Here is a 16,225-nt window from a genome sequence, read left to right as displayed (position 1 = left end):
TTTGTCAAAATTCCCCTCTTACAAGCTATGAAGGATGTACCGATATATGCAAAGACTCTTAAGGAATACTATTCGAAGAAGCCAACAAATAAATCTAAAGACTATCTTACTATTCACATCATGGGAAAATTATCAAATTTTATGATGGGAAAGTTGATGTCTGTAAAGTATGGAGATACAAGGAACCCAATTCTGACAGTGCAAATTAATGGGATAGAAATTTTGAATGTGTTGGTAGATCTGGGTGCCGCCATCAATGTTATCACCACTAAAACCATGCATACATTAGGTCTTCGTAACTTGAAGAACACACCTACAGTGTTAGAACTGGCAGATCGATCTATAGTAAAACCAGTACGAAAGTTAGAAAATGTAACAATTTCGGTCGATTCATGGCACTATCCCATAGATTTCCTAGTATTACACATGCAATCTTCGGTTGGCAGCCATCCCCTGATTTTAGGTAGGCCATGGTTGGCTACTGCAGATGCTTACATTGGGTGTCGTTTAGGGCACATGGTCATTTCAAATGGACACAATACTAAGAATTTAGTGTTATACCCGCCTGCAGAACCAAACTCATCCACAAAACCAGCAGGTAGCAAGAAAATCTTATCCAAGAAGGAACCTAAATCGGAAAATGAGGAATTAAGACCAGTCCTTACTATTGGACAGGCCCTCGAGTTAAAAATGGAATCGGAGGATGATGCAATCACCGCCTTTATGGATGATCCTTGCTCTATTTCAGAACCAAATCAACAAATCCTAGAATCCATCTTAAGCTGTGAAACACAGGAAACGATTGAAACATCAGAGGGATCTGAGGAGCTACTTATAGTTTCACCCCATGGAAGTATCCCAATGGAATTAGAACCAGGAAAGACCCTCAACATTAACCCATACCTATCAAAATCCCAGAAGAAACAACTTTTAGATGTCCTTTGGAAACATAAAGAAGCCTTCGCTTGGGATTACTCAGAAATGAAGGGGATTCCTGCTAATTTATGTACCCACCTTACATATATTAAGGAATATTGTCATCCTGTGAGACAGCCTCAGCGAAGGATGAACCCTACATTGAAAAATGTTGTTAAAGAAGAACTTCGAAAATTATTGGATGTAGGTTTTATTTACCCCATTTTAGATAGCCAATGGGTTTCTCCATTAGTAATGGTCCCTAAAAAAATGGTAAATGGCGGATATGCATGGATTATAGAGAATTAAATAAGGCAATGCAGAAAGACCATTTTCCTTTACCATTTATTGACCAAGTTCTGGACACATTGGTTGGCAAAAAGTTTTTCTCCTTCCTAGACAAATTTAGTGGGTATAACCAGATCCAGATAGCTATTGAAGATCAGGACAAAACTACCTTCACCTATCCCTGGGGAACGTTTGCATATCGGGTCCTTCCTTTTGGCCTGTGTAATGCACCTGCAACGTTCCAGAGCGCAATTTTGGGGATCTTCTCTGATTTGGTGGATGATAGTGTTGAAATTTACATCGATGACTTTACTCCATATGGGGAATCATTCGTAGAAGGGTTGATAATTTTAGAGAAAGTTCTTGAAAGATGCATACAGGCACAGGTCTCCTTATGTACGGTAAAGTGCCATATGATGATGAATAAGGGAATTGTTCTGGGACATTTGCTTTTGGCTGAAGGAATTCGGATGGACCTAGCTAAAATAAAGGTAATTATGCATTTTCCAATACCAAAAACACCCATGCAGGTACACAACTTTATTGGTTGTGCCGGTTATTACAGGAACTTTATAGAAAATTTTGCTAAAGTAGCACATCCACTTTTTCAATTGCTAACAAAAGATGCAAATTTTGTGTGGACAGATGACTGTGATGTAGCCTTCACGAAAATCAAGGAATTCGTCTGTAGAGCTCTGATCCTTAGAGGGCCAAACTAGGCATTACCATTCCATATTCACACGAATGCTTCCCAGACAACGATTAGTGCATTATTGGGATAACAAGAGAACAGGGTAGCATATGCAGTTTACTATGTTAGTAAGAATTTGGTCCTTGCTAAATTAAATTGCACAGTGACTGAAAAAGAGTTCCTTGTTGTCATCTATGCCATCAACAAATTCCAGCATTACATTACCAGGTGTCCTACATTTGTACATACTGATCATGCAGCTATCAGGTATTTAATGAATAAACATGTTACCCTTGGTCATATTACAAGATGGATTTTGCTACTACAAGAATTTGACATTACTATAGTAGATAAACCAGGGAAGGATAATGTGGTTGCTGATTTCCTGTCTAGGATAGAAAATGATGGTAAGAATACACCCATTGAAGATAATTTTCCAGATGAACATCTTTTTGTAGTTTCTACTAACACTCCATGGTATGCGGATATTGTTAACTATCTTGCTATAGGGAAGGTGCCTCATCATTTTTCATATAAGGATCAGAGGAAGATTATTTATCATAGTACCCGATATTCATGGATGGCAAGACATCTCTTTCATATAGGGGTTGATCAACAGATTCGGCACTGTGTGGCAGAGGATGGCATCTATGAGATATTAAAGGTCTCCCATGACGGGCCCTGTGGAGGACATTTTATAGATAAGAGAACAGGCCACAAAGTGCTGTAGATGGGATACTATTGGCCTTCAATCTTTCGTGATGCTTGGGAATATGTCTGTAGATGTGATAACTGCCAACGGATGGGACAACCTGGGAGAGAAGATGAAATGCCTCTACAGCCCCAGATAGTCCTCGAAACTTTCGAGAAATGGACCATTGATTTTGTTGGACCTTTCAACCCACCTTATCATTAGAAAGCTCACATCTTGGTTTGCACTGATTATGTGACTAAATGGGTGGAAGCCAGAGCGGTCGCAAGAGAAACAGAGCAAGTAGTGGTAGACTTTCTTTTCAAAGAAATCTTTTCTCGATATGGTACTCCAAGGGAAATTGTGTCAGATGGAGGGGCGTAGTTCACATCTCACATGATAGGGAAGCTAATGCAGAAATATGGGGTTAAACACAAAGTGACAACCCCTTATCATCCCCGGGCAAATGGACAGGTAGAAAGTACAAACATAATATTGGAAAATATTTTGACAAAAATAGTAGCAAGTCATCACCGGGACTAGTCACAAAAACTTCTAGAAGCTTTATGGGCATATAGAACAACATGGCGGAACACAACTGGGTTTTCTCCATTTGAGTTAGTCTATGGGAAATCCCACTTGTTTCCAATAGAATTCAAGATCAACATGCTCAAAATAGCTTTAGAAGTAGGCCTAGACTTATCAAGAGCACAAAAACACCGACTGGAATAGCTCAATGAGTTAGACAAGATTCGATCAGTAGCTGTCTAGAAAACTATTTCTGTTCAACAGCAGAGAATGAAATGGAATGATAAATTTATCAAGAGCAAGGTGTTTCATGCAGGGGATTGGGCATTACTTTATGACTCCTAGTTTAAATTTTTCAAAGGCAAGCTTCGCACTCGTTGGATGGCAGCATATGAATTGGACGCAGTGTTTGACAATGGAATAGTTAGTCTAATTAAAATAGATGGGAATCATACTTCGTTCTTAGTAAATGGACACTGTCTAAAGCTGTACCACCATCAAACCTCTAGAGATGCCTTCATCAAACATCTTTCTGATTCATTTGGTTTATTGGTTGTTGGTATAAAGGACACTCTCACTCTGCTCTAAATATATATAAGGCACTGTTATTACTTACTTGTTTGTATTTTGCAGGAATAACAAAGGAATATAGCCAGGAGAAATGTAACACTGGGCGCTATTACTTAGCTATTGTTGTTACTCCACCGGTGTTGTTACTCCGCTGGTGTTGTTACTCAACCATTACTATTACTCCGATGTTGTTGTTACTCCACTAGTGTTGTTACTCTGGAGGTGCTATTACTCCACTGGTGCTGCTACTCCGTTGGTGCCATTACTCAGCCATTGTTGTTACTCCACCATTGTTGTTACTCTACCGGTTTTGTTACTCTACTGGTGAGTTACTTCGTGTTGTTGTTACTCCGTTAGTCATTTTTCTATTACTCCACCCCAAGGTAGGTCCCTAGGTACGTCTCTGCTGACTTTTAAGGATTTAATTAAAATATTCCAAAAGACACCATTACGTGCCGCAGATGGTGGTAATTAATTTTTTTTGGGGGGGCTCGTTATAATAAACGATAGTGTACCGAAAAAAGCGCATTCATATCACATGATTCAAACCAAACTAAATCTAATGATTATGATGATTTCATAATCATGACCCCAATGAATTGGAATTTGTATTCGTATGCAAAAAGTTACAACCAGTCACTTCCCAACATGCCGCATTGAACCATTGAAAACACCCAACCACACTGCCATAACTCGCCATCTAAGATTTCTTCAGACGTACCAGTACTATTACCATCATTTTCTCGAGGTGACCATGACATTATCACTATTACCAACGGTTTGGGTCCCAATCATTTTCCCCTACCAGCTAACTATATTCATCGTGGTGATCTGTCCTCTACAGCGATGGGTGGACAGTCTGTGCGGCATGAACCAGAAGACACAACAAGAGTTTGAAATAGTCGGGAAGTATGGAAGGTCTTTGAAAGTGCAGGTTGGGATGTCTACTTTGATAGGTTGAGGGGGTCCAATGAGGCAATTACAGTGGAATTCACACTCAATCTGGAAGAAGAAAGTTCTCGGGTCCGCGGGATAGAAGTCCCTGTTACGGAGGAAGCCATTGCAGAGGTTAGTGGGCTCCCTCAATTTGGACAGAGATGGTTTTCAAGGAGAACTTCCCTCCCAGAGTTTCCTGAAGCCTTTTTGCAAGCAAGAGAAATCATTGCTCAAAAGGGGTGATGATACGACCGAAACTCGTTACTACATCCATGGGGAGAGGTAGCAGAGTTTGTAATAAAGTATATAACTTGCGAGGGGAGGTACTCCACTGTGTTTAAATATCATCTTTGGATATTAGCTCACCTTCGATTTCCCCAAGCAAAGGCCTTCTCATTAAATGTGCCTTATTTCCTACTAAGGAGTCTTCAGCTAATGGCACAGTCTGCTCAACGATCGCGACAAGTGATGGCGGTCATTACCCACCACGGGCTGGTCTAGCTACTGGTGATGAATGCAATTATTCGGATTCCAATTCCATGGGAGCTAATTCGAGATTCCACAGAGGAAGAGATAACAGCCAGTGTGGTTGCCAGAGAAGAAGAACCAGAGCTAATGGAGGAATAATATGGAGAAGGAGATTACTATGTTGACCAAGAGGAGACAAAGGAGATGGAAATGGGATCCAAAGAATTTGAAGAAGAGGTTGCTCCTCAAGAGCAAGTCGCAACTCCAAAATAGATGGAAGATGGAGGAGTCGACGTAGAAAGGTCCACTAGTACCATGTCCGAGGTTGTTCCACAAGAACGAACCTCGACTATGGAGATAACAGAGAAAATCGACAATACGACAACAACAGAAGAAGTACCACAACAAGCAAGGATGAGAGAATTGGTTAATATTGTGGTTGAAGGAACCCCACAAGAAATTCCCGCCACCATGGAACCAATGAAGGAAGATAGCCCGAATGAAGAAGAGGTCGTGACCGCCCCGCCCATAGAACCAATGGATGAGGACGAACCAGGACGAGAAGAGCTCGGAGCTAGAAGAACCATGGAAACTACGGACGAAATTCTAAGAGAACTAGGGCATGATAGTGGCACTGCTCCACAAGAACTAGCGTCAACCTCGGGACCAAACACTGGACAAGCAAGGAACGTGACCTAGAACATAATTGGCGAAGGTTAGAATGAAGATCCCTGCTAGTTTTCCTTTTTGTCTTGTATTCCAAGAGGAGTGAGGGTATCGCGTTCCTCCTGGAGCACAAAAGAAGATATTGGCGTTCCCCCAGCTTTGAAATTTGACGATTCAACTAGAAGAAGAGGTGTTGGAGGACTATTGACTGTGGATTCCCAACAAGACCCTTTTGAAGGAAAACTTAGAGAAAAGGAGCTTGAAACATCACAAAGACCATAACCGGGTGGGATAGATGTTGCCCAGACGACAAGCATCTCAGAGCTTGAAAGCGAAGAAGAGGCAGATATCCTTGAGGTAGGGGAACCTAGAGGGGTTCCAATAGAAATATTAACAGGTGATCATCTCACAAAGGCACCACTCGTCGTAGTGATCACACAACAAAAGGAAGCAGCTATCGGCGAAGAGGAGGAAGAAGTGAAGCGGTCCCGACAAATGAGCCAGTGGTAAGGCTGGGCGAGAAGGTCATAAAACAAAAAATAATTGAGGAAGAATGAGCAATGGAAGGAAACCCAGTTTTCGGCATAGCAGAAGCTTTCTCGGGGAATTTACCTCCTGTTGAACCAGTTGCAGAAGCTGAATAGGTTTTGGTTAAGAAAGAATGGGTGGAGATGTGGGGACAATGTAGACTACCTGTCAGATAAAAATACCAGCTGCAATTCATAGAAACAATGCGGCTCAAGACATGGGTTAGGAAGTTGAGAAAACAGGTACATAAATTGTAGAAGCAAGTGAAGAAATACAAGCGGCGGGCCAAAACGTCCCAAGCCACAGTGGTTGAACTAGGGACTTAGGTGGACCAGAGAGCCACAACTTTTGCTGCCACTCAGACAAACCCGGTTGAGCAATTGTTTGAAGGCCGTGAATATGTCCTAACAGCCAAAGTGTAGACTTGGAAATCCACTGCAGTGCGGTATCAAAGCAAGGTAAAAATAACTCAGGAATGAGCCTCCACAACCATTGCATATAGATGTCATGAGGTTGAGGCATGCAAAGCAACAACTCAAGATGGAGCAGCTAGAAGGGTGAGTGGCAGAATTGAAAGCTGATAAGGAGCAGATTTTTAACTTAGCACAAGAGGTGATGGCATGTCATTCCCATGCTTCTTGTTATTATTTATTCTTGCACGAACATTTTCTTTTCTTCTGCATGGAGAGCATCAAGAATGAAATCAGTTATGAAATAGAGGATAGTGTACAATTCCTCCACATATTGAGCCATGATTTGCCAACTCAGCATTTGATGTGTGAGTTTTACATGCATGGGTATCTACTACACATGGATAGAGAATTAAACCTGGTCCCATATGTGGGAGACATTCATCTAAGGGCTCTCACTTCTTACACATTTAATCATATCAGTTGGCGTAAGGCTTTTAATACATTTGAGTCCAATCAGGTTGCAAAGCCCTTTATAGTAATAGGGGAACATGAAAGGTCAATAACCATGTTCAATAAATACAACACCTTTTTGGGAATTGTGGGAAACAAGGAAAGAATGCTATGAACACAAAAATCATGCCTTGATCTTTGTGTCAAACAATTAGTCACGTTTCAATATGAAGCCCTGGATTGCTATCACCTACAGCTATCTGGAATAGGGAACCATTTGGAGCACCGAATTTTGCAAAAGCTCTTAGCAGAGTGCCAAGGTATGTGGCAAACATGCAGGGTCTGGTGGATGGGGATCCGGTTCCAGTTCCCCACCATCTGGTTGCCAGTGGAAAATTATACCCCAGCATATAATGTTTCGGGTGATTGGTGGAAGGAAATCCTCCTCTCAGAATGTTTTAAGGCTCTAGGGACAGAGATGGATGAAGAGTATGACCTCACTAAGCTCTGGGAAGCCAACAGTCTACACAACCTAGACCTGTGGAGGTTGCGAGCTGCATGAGGACATGCAGAAGGCTAGTTGGGGGGAGATGTTGGGCACCAAATCGGAATATCCTTCTGTTGCATTTCCATCCGTCTTTTTTTCCTTTTTGCACTTATTCATATTTATTTACTATGCTAAATCTACAAGGTAATTACCCCTTTTCTGTCTATTGGAATATTTATTAATGAAGTAAAGTCATGGGGTTTTGGCTATTCACAGCACTAAAATGCATGTTTGATTGCATCTTCTGGAGAACAGGTATCGATCTTTTAGCATCCTGCATCAGATCCGCGATTCACAGCAACAACTAGCCATAAGGAGGCCATGTAGCTGGAGTCACAGACGTCCCTAAACCATTCTTGGACCATTCTCTGATCTTGTTCATCTGGTGCTAGTGTCATTCTGAAATGATGTATATTTTTGGGTATACAGTTACCAGGTTTTGGGGAAGGATGTTGTTCTCCTTCGCTTTGTATAAAAGACAAGTTATTCCTATAAAAATGGGAGGAGAGGCTCCCCATCGATATTGTAATAGTTTTCTTTCAGTTAACAATATACCACTCCTTTTGCTGCTCCACTCTTTGCCGTGATTAACGCAGTCCTGATCAGAGAGCTGGGCCCGCTCTTTTGATCAGATGCTACGTAGTTCTTGTTCTGTGTCATTTATCAATTTATGGTTGCTGTTGTAGATTTTCATTTCTTATAATTGCTTTTCTTGAGTACTCTAGTTAATTTAAGTTTTACGGTAATGATTTGAGTATTAATCATGAACCCTTGGTCGGTAATGGATGGCAACCTTGCCCCTGCCTATACTTTGCATGTTGCCTTGAAAAGGATACACACTCGGACTGATATATTAATGTAGGAAAAAGGGTGAATAGATTTTTCATACCTGGACCACAACAAGTAGGCAACTAACTCTATGTCTAACTAAATGATTTCTAATTCAATATAATATGAAAGGGAAGAGGCTCCTAATTGAGGAGGTCCTGGTTGTCCTTCCTGTTATAGAAATATTTAGGCACTGCAACCCCAAACTCATATGTCCATAAACTAAGGGTTCTTTAGTCCCTAAAAGTGTTGGTTCATACCCTAAAGGATCATGGTCAACTGAATACATCATTTCCCAGAAGTTCCACCTGAAAAACCACTCACAATTGGCCAAAACTGGACCATACTGACTGCTGCCTGGTCAAGGTATGATGCATACTAGCTGCCACACTAGCTAGGTGCGATGCATACTGAAATGGCCTTCTATAGGGTGCGATGAGTGAGAATAGACAAATGGTAGAGACAGTTTGCTAAGTGGAAGCTCATGGAATCTTCTAGAAACTTCCCCTAGGACACTTGCCTCTTTGAATTCACCCAGGGATGAGTAAGAGATCAATGAAATATCCAAGTGGAACCAAGAACTATCAGTGGAATGACACTAATAAAAAAACCCAGAGTTGACTCACACCCTTACAAGACATCTATAAATGGATCCCTCATCTGAGAGATCTGGAGGCTGGAATTTTGTAATTTGCAAGGAAGTGTTGTTGGTTTATCTATGAGAAGAGACATTGTATTTTTGGGTGATATTCTTTTCATGAGGTGAAGAGGGCTTCTATGCTGGGAGGATGATGCTGGATCAGACAGCTGGGTTGTAATCCTCTCTTCTACTATTAACAAAGTTCTTTGAGTTTTCCTCCATATAATAGTGTGTTTGTGAATCTTATTGTTTATGAATGCAATTGTATGGTCAATGTGTTTCTAATTCTACAATTTTTATGATGTTTTAGACATATATGCTTTGATGGTTTTCTATTACTTTGACTCTACAGGTACTCTTTAAAGCGGGACAAGTAGGAGAGGAGTAGTAAATTTTATCAAGGGAGAGAGAAATCAAGCAAGGATCAAAGTGGAAGATCCATGTTGGTCCTCTTTTATTCCCTCTTATCTATTACACCTAAAGGAAATCTCGAATTTCTTTGATTGTTTGTTTCTAAGATAGCTACCCATCTTAGTGGGACTAGCAGTTCGAATCGACACTAGTTTTCCCGGAAACACTTCGCTACAGTTTTACAGATTAAAAAAAAATCATTGATTACATAAAACCAGAAACATGGAATAAAGACAAGAGAATGAATTTTAAATGTTTTTCAGATTCAAATAGAGAGAGAGACTAACTTAGTCCTTGATTGTCCCTTCGTATACTGATGCAAACTAAACTAAGATTCATTCATAAGCATATGAAATGAAATAACTTGAAACTTAAAAGAAAAAGAATGAATTTCAATTATCATGCAAATCAAATAGAGAGAGAGCCTAACTTAGATGCTTGTTTGTCCCCTTATATGTTGATAAGATTTTAATTTAAAACTCATTCATCAATCACAAACAAATCCTCAAACATCTAGGCAATTAAATGAAACAAAATCTATTATGAAATAAAATGTTACTTTGATATTTTTAGAGTGAGCTAAATTGTCTTAAGAACCAAGTGACAAGCTATTCCATAAATTCATATACCACATTAACACAATTTATATCTAAAACTATAGAAAGAAAACTTTGTCTTATTCCATCATAAGTTTGGATACATGCTTCAAGAGTCCTCCCTTTGGAATGGAGAGGTGCTCCTATTTATACAAAAATTTAAGAAACTAAACCATTAATGAATATCCACTAATCCCTCCTAGATCCACAAATCCTTCATATGGTTACAACAAACATGAGACACATATTCCTTTATCCATGATTTTTCTCCATGAGATATGCTTGACCCCTACCTCAAATCTCCTTCAAATCTTCAAGAGAATTCGAATTTGAGTCTTGGAGGCCACATAAGAGTGTCTTGGAACCTTCCAAATCACCTACACATGGCATGAAACTCAAGCCAATTTTAGGTATTAGCAAGTATATGTCATTTTTCTAAGTTTTAACCATTAATTCACTTAAAATACTAGAAATCATTAACTTTTGGAAAATACAAATGCGACCCCTGATGATAATTAAAATGGAGGCTAGTGAAAGGTTATATGGTTATGGAGTTGTGACATTTGAGTGAAATAATAGCGATAAAGGAGAAAGTGGATGATATTTTGATGACAATTTGGAGGCCCAACAAACCCCCCAACTGATGTTATTGCATCTCCTCATGCAATCTATTGAGTTGCTTAACCACAATTTGGTTTTGAATGAGCTTGGATTATATCAATTTTCCTTAAACTTTGCATTTGATAATTTTAAAAAATTCATTTCTTTTCACAAAGTATTCCTTGTCATACATTGAATTATAACATGTTTGGTTGGTTCTTGTGTTTCAACCAAATTTTAATTTGTATTGGTTCTGTGTTTCAATACCTTGTTTCTTTTTGTGTAGCAAGGTTCATAGAACATGTTAGCAATGCATCTTTTAATCAGCCATATAATATGCTCATCATTTCGACATTATTTGCAAATCATATAACTTTTGAACCATAATGCAATCATAATTGATTATGACAAGCATGTTAGGATGAAAATGAAGTGAAATGGAATGAGGTGATATGGATGTCCCTTCCCCCAACTAAAGGTGTTTTCGGTTTTAATATGGTGAAGTATTTTAAAAAAATTATAATTTCAGTATTCAAGGAATTTTATGATTAAAAACTAGAAAAGAACATACCTTTACTTACCTAGGAAGTGGAAAAACTGTGCATATGTAGAGAACTTTTGACTACTGTTGGATCATAGAATAGAATGTAGAATTTCATCTGCTTCTTGGTTGCATAAATGGTGGATGAGGTCATGAAAGTGGATTCTTTATTTCTATTGCTAAATCTGTTGTATCTGCTACAAAATTCTAGAATGATATAGTCTTCACCTGCTACAAAACCTGATGGTACAATTCTAGTCATGCGAATAAATGTATTGATGTTGAGCATGAAGAGAAGTCATTGGATTACCGACCATTGATGCATGTCATTAACCAATGTGAGGCAACTCATAATTAATTTCAATGAGTGCCAAGGTATCTAAGTACATCTTATGAAGGGAAAATATATGAGTTGATGTCAAGCCACTCAGAAGATCCAAAGATCAAGGGACATTGGTGTATTCCCATGATTGATGGAAATAGAGCCTATCATTAAGGCATACAATCTTGAAGGTATTATTAAGGACTCTAGTCTTGAACCTAGATAACATGCTGGTGTCGATAGGCCAAGACTTGTTAGAAGGGAGGCCTTAAGGAATCCTCCATCATCTAACGCGAGCATAAAACAATTATTTTGAAGGAATATGAATGAAAAGGTTTTGCAGTGGATCAAGTTTTATTTAAAAAAATGGAAAGAAAATGTAATGAATCAACTTTGTAGAGGAGCTGAATGTTTTATTGCGGGCTTACAGATTAGTGAAGGGACAGGAAAATGACTGTGAAGGAAAATGAACAATGGATCAAGGTTTTATTTGAAAACATGAAAATGAAAAGGGAATGGAAAATTTATTGACTAAAGAAGTGGGAATGCAATGAAGTTCTTATTTACTGAAAAAGGAGTAGAAATATAATGGCGAATGTAAAGGGAAATGAGGTAAATGTTTATTGACTAAAGAATCATGGATGCAATGGAGACACTGGCATCTGAAAGGCTTGCAAGTGATGGAATTGATCTAACATCATGTGCTCATGCATTGATGTTTCATATTTGTTGTTGCTTTGATCATTTTCTTGTGAAATAAATGTCATCTTTGAGAGGCTGATGTGATGGATATGATGACATTATCCCCCTTGTATTACCCAAAATCATGTTCTCATGCTTGAAATGGGATTTTTAAAAGACTCTGTTTTCTTGTGGTCATTTGTTTATCTTCCTCGAACCTACAAAAACTTAGTGCTCTTTCTGCAATGAAATGTAAGTTTATAATAATAGAGAGGTGATAAATCTCTCTATTTATGACATTTAAAAAAAGAAACTGATAATTGGTACTAATGAAACAAATTCATGAAAGCAAAACCAAAAGAATTTTTACCTTTATCGAAACTAGTGCCTCATTTTACCTGTTATGTCTTGTCAGCAACTTCTTCGCCCTTGAACTGTTTCAAACTCTTCTGAAAGCTTTCTCATTGTGTAGATCTCGCTGAGATCTTTCCAACTAGAATCATCAAAATCCGATGGCGTATGAGAAAGTTGTGCTTATTTGAAATTTGGGTGAAACAGTGAAGATTGTCAAGAGGTTTTTCGGCTGCAGGATTGCACCCTTCCTGCATCTAAAAAATCTTGTCAATATTCTTTGGCTGAGCCATGGCATAAGATTTCCTAGTTCATTTTGTGAGACCATTGGCTTCTGTACCTACAAGACTCAAAGAGACATGATCATTCTGTATAAAAATACTTGTGCCAGAATCACTTGTATAAGAGAGGATGTTTTAGTTAAAACAAATTGCAAACTTTTAATATGTAGACTCTTGTAAAACTTTGATAAATCAAAACAAGTGTTTCTTCTTCTCATGAGTTGGATGGTAGGAATCTCAAAAAAAAATCAAAAGAAAATGGTCAATCATTCTCTTCCATGGAAAGTTTGTTGTGGATCCTCGCTATCAATAACAGAATGATGAGGAAAATCATTTGGCATGTCAACGAAATACAAACCTCGTGCACTAAGTATTTTAAGAAACTCTTCTCAGGTGAGGTGTAACCCATCACCCAAATATTTTTGTTGCCATCCCACAGTTTTTAGCATTTTTTAACCATAAGTCAATAATTAGAACCTCAAACTCAATTGCGACTTTTGTACAAGATTTGGCATAAGTTTTGACAGTTTCATTAGAAATTACTCGAATTTCAATGAATCAAAAGAGTGATTTGCTGCCTTAACTACATATATAATGAATATAATGAGATTGATTTTGGTCACTAGATAAATCTAATAAATCAAAGAGAGAGATCTCGAGTTATCGCTTCATTCTTCCTGTCAGATCAGATCGAATTGGATCATTCAATTGTCATGAAATCTCTCAATAATTATCCAAAATGCTCGAAAATGTAACGTAATTACATATATCATTTACGAATGCATAATGAAATATATAAGAGATGGTAAGTATGGTAAGGAATAATGACATATCTCGAGCCATGACCAGCAATGTCCTACTCACAGAAGTTCCAGCTGCTGCATCTAATGTAGCGAGATCGAAGTGAACCAAATAGAGAGAGATCCTGTGAAAATTCTTGTTGTTTGATATCTCTCACCAACTTCTCTCTCACCCAATCTCGTCATTCCAAAGAGAGATAAGGCAGAGAGAAAGAGAAGAAGGTAGCTTGATTTCCAATCATATGTGAGTGAGTTTCGGGTTATTAGTTTGTTTTGGAAGCTCAAGAGGTGTGATTAATACCACCAGCATCGAGTCCGAACGTTTCTTTAAATGAGTTATGATCCGATGAAGATTCTGCTCCATCAACACATGCAATAGGATCACGATGTATTTATTACGAGATTTAGATTATTGGAGATTTCCACTTGATTTATCGATCTTTGTTTAGAAAATAAAAAAAAACATGATCTCACCTCCTTTGTTAAAATTAGCATGGCCACAACTGTTGTATATTCATTTAATTGAAAATCTGTTTTTTTCATGAAATCTTCCAAATAAGGCTCTAGAGAATCTTGAAAATATCTCAATTGGTTATGAATTTTGAAGAAATCTCACACGTTGAACCTAACTCACCTCGTTCTGAAAAAACCCATGTTTTATTTTTCTAAGATTCATTTACATTTGGTCACAAAACACATTTTAAAAATGACATTTTAAAATTCTTACGCATTCTGGAAAATGCTCAGGTATAGAAAATTCTCTTTGCTTCTTCACCACCGTGAGTCTGAAATCTTATTGACCATCACAAGGGGCCAACAATCAATTTCCAAAGAGAACACAACACAATTCTGCAGCATCGTCTCTCAACAAGAGATTGTATGTCATGCATTGTCTATACTCTACCATTATCTCAGCGTGTTGAAATTCAATTTTTTTTTAAGCTCATCAAACTGATTTTCGATTTATTAAGCCACAAGTGTTCCTTCCTGTTTTCCACTGAAATGATAAATTTAGATTCAAATTCGTGCTTCTTTTTCTTTTCTTTTCTTTTTTCGATTTCCATTTGCACTTATTAACACTAACACAATTTCATAACCATTTCCATCATACAAATCCATTTTCTCTTGAGACAATAATTTGATTTTTATTTCCAAATTTAAAGGTTGAAGCTGAGAAATGGATGGAACCCAAATTAGAAGTTGTGTGAGCTTAAGTGGCCAAATATCAACTTTGCAACAATTTTGTTTTATTGGTACTGCTTTTGGTTATATGTTGTCAGCCTAGCTCCATGTGTCCTTTTTTTAACTCTCAACCCTACATTTTATATGACTGTCCTTTTATGTAGTGAATTGATTAAGAACTTAGGTTTACAAGTTTTGAGAAAAGGAATTAGGATTTTTTTTTTTAAATTAAGAATATTTTATATATTTTAAAGCAGATCTAATTGTAATTAAGATATCAAAATTTAAATAAATTATAGAATGAAAAGTAAATTTAGATCTGTTAGTCATTTTTAGATCTATGAATTTTATTGTGAAATTTGAAAGTTAACATATTCAATTTTCCTTTCTGATCTTTCAGGGTCACACAAAGAGTAAGAAGAGAGCATTCCTAAAAGTTTTGCAATTTTTTTTACCTTTGAAATTTGTAATTTCATCAACAAAGTAAAAAGAATTGATCTCATACCTCAAATTGTAGCTCTCTAAACTCCACTTGTTCTCCTTCTTCATAAACATCCCTCTTATTGTAAATCTTCCTACCAATGGTTAGTAAATGTGTGGCTCTTATTGCACCACAAAACGTTTTTTTTTTAAATAGAATAATTGAAATCAATTTCAAAGCAAAAATTCAGAAACACTACCAAGTTTGGTTTTATTTTCCTATTCTATCCTACTCTATTTGAAAAATAAAAAATCATTTTTAAGTGTATGAGTATTTCCAATGAAGCCATTTACAAATCAAAATCTCTAATATGCTCATATCCAAGTTTGAAAAATATACCTTAATGTTTGTGAGGATGTGAGAGATCAACTGCACATTTGGATTAGGTGATAGGGTTTGTTGAAGAATGGAATAATGTTGTCCCCTAGTCACCTTTTGAAACCAATATTCAATATATTCTTCATTCTCTTGGTTCTCTTCCAAATGCTTGAACATCATTCTAGATCTTTTGTCCATAAATGGGTTAGTACAAAAGTTCTTGTAGTAAAAATATTGATTGAAATTTATGCATCTAAACGATTTTTAACATGAATTTCAAATACACATCTAATAATGAACGAAACTATAATGAATTGTCTAAACTTTAAAAATAAAGACTATGTAAACCTCGCCATGTTACTAAGATCTTGCTGTCACCAAGTTATCCTTTCAACATGAGTTGGTTTTTCCAAAGAAAAATACTAGTACTGAATTAAATTTCTAATGCTTAATCCCTTAGAACCATCCCTGGCAATGGTGCCAAAATGTTGGGCAATTCAAT

Source organism: Pinus tabuliformis, chromosome 6, assembly GCF_031772625.1.
Source record: "Pinus tabuliformis cultivar Carrire ecotype Pingquan chromosome 6, CPIR1, whole genome shotgun sequence".
NCBI classification, from domain to species: domain Eukaryota; kingdom Viridiplantae; phylum Streptophyta; class Pinopsida; order Pinales; family Pinaceae; genus Pinus; species Pinus tabuliformis.
The sequence above is the reverse complement of the archived record's forward strand: the minus strand, read 5'-3'. Positions refer to the sequence as shown.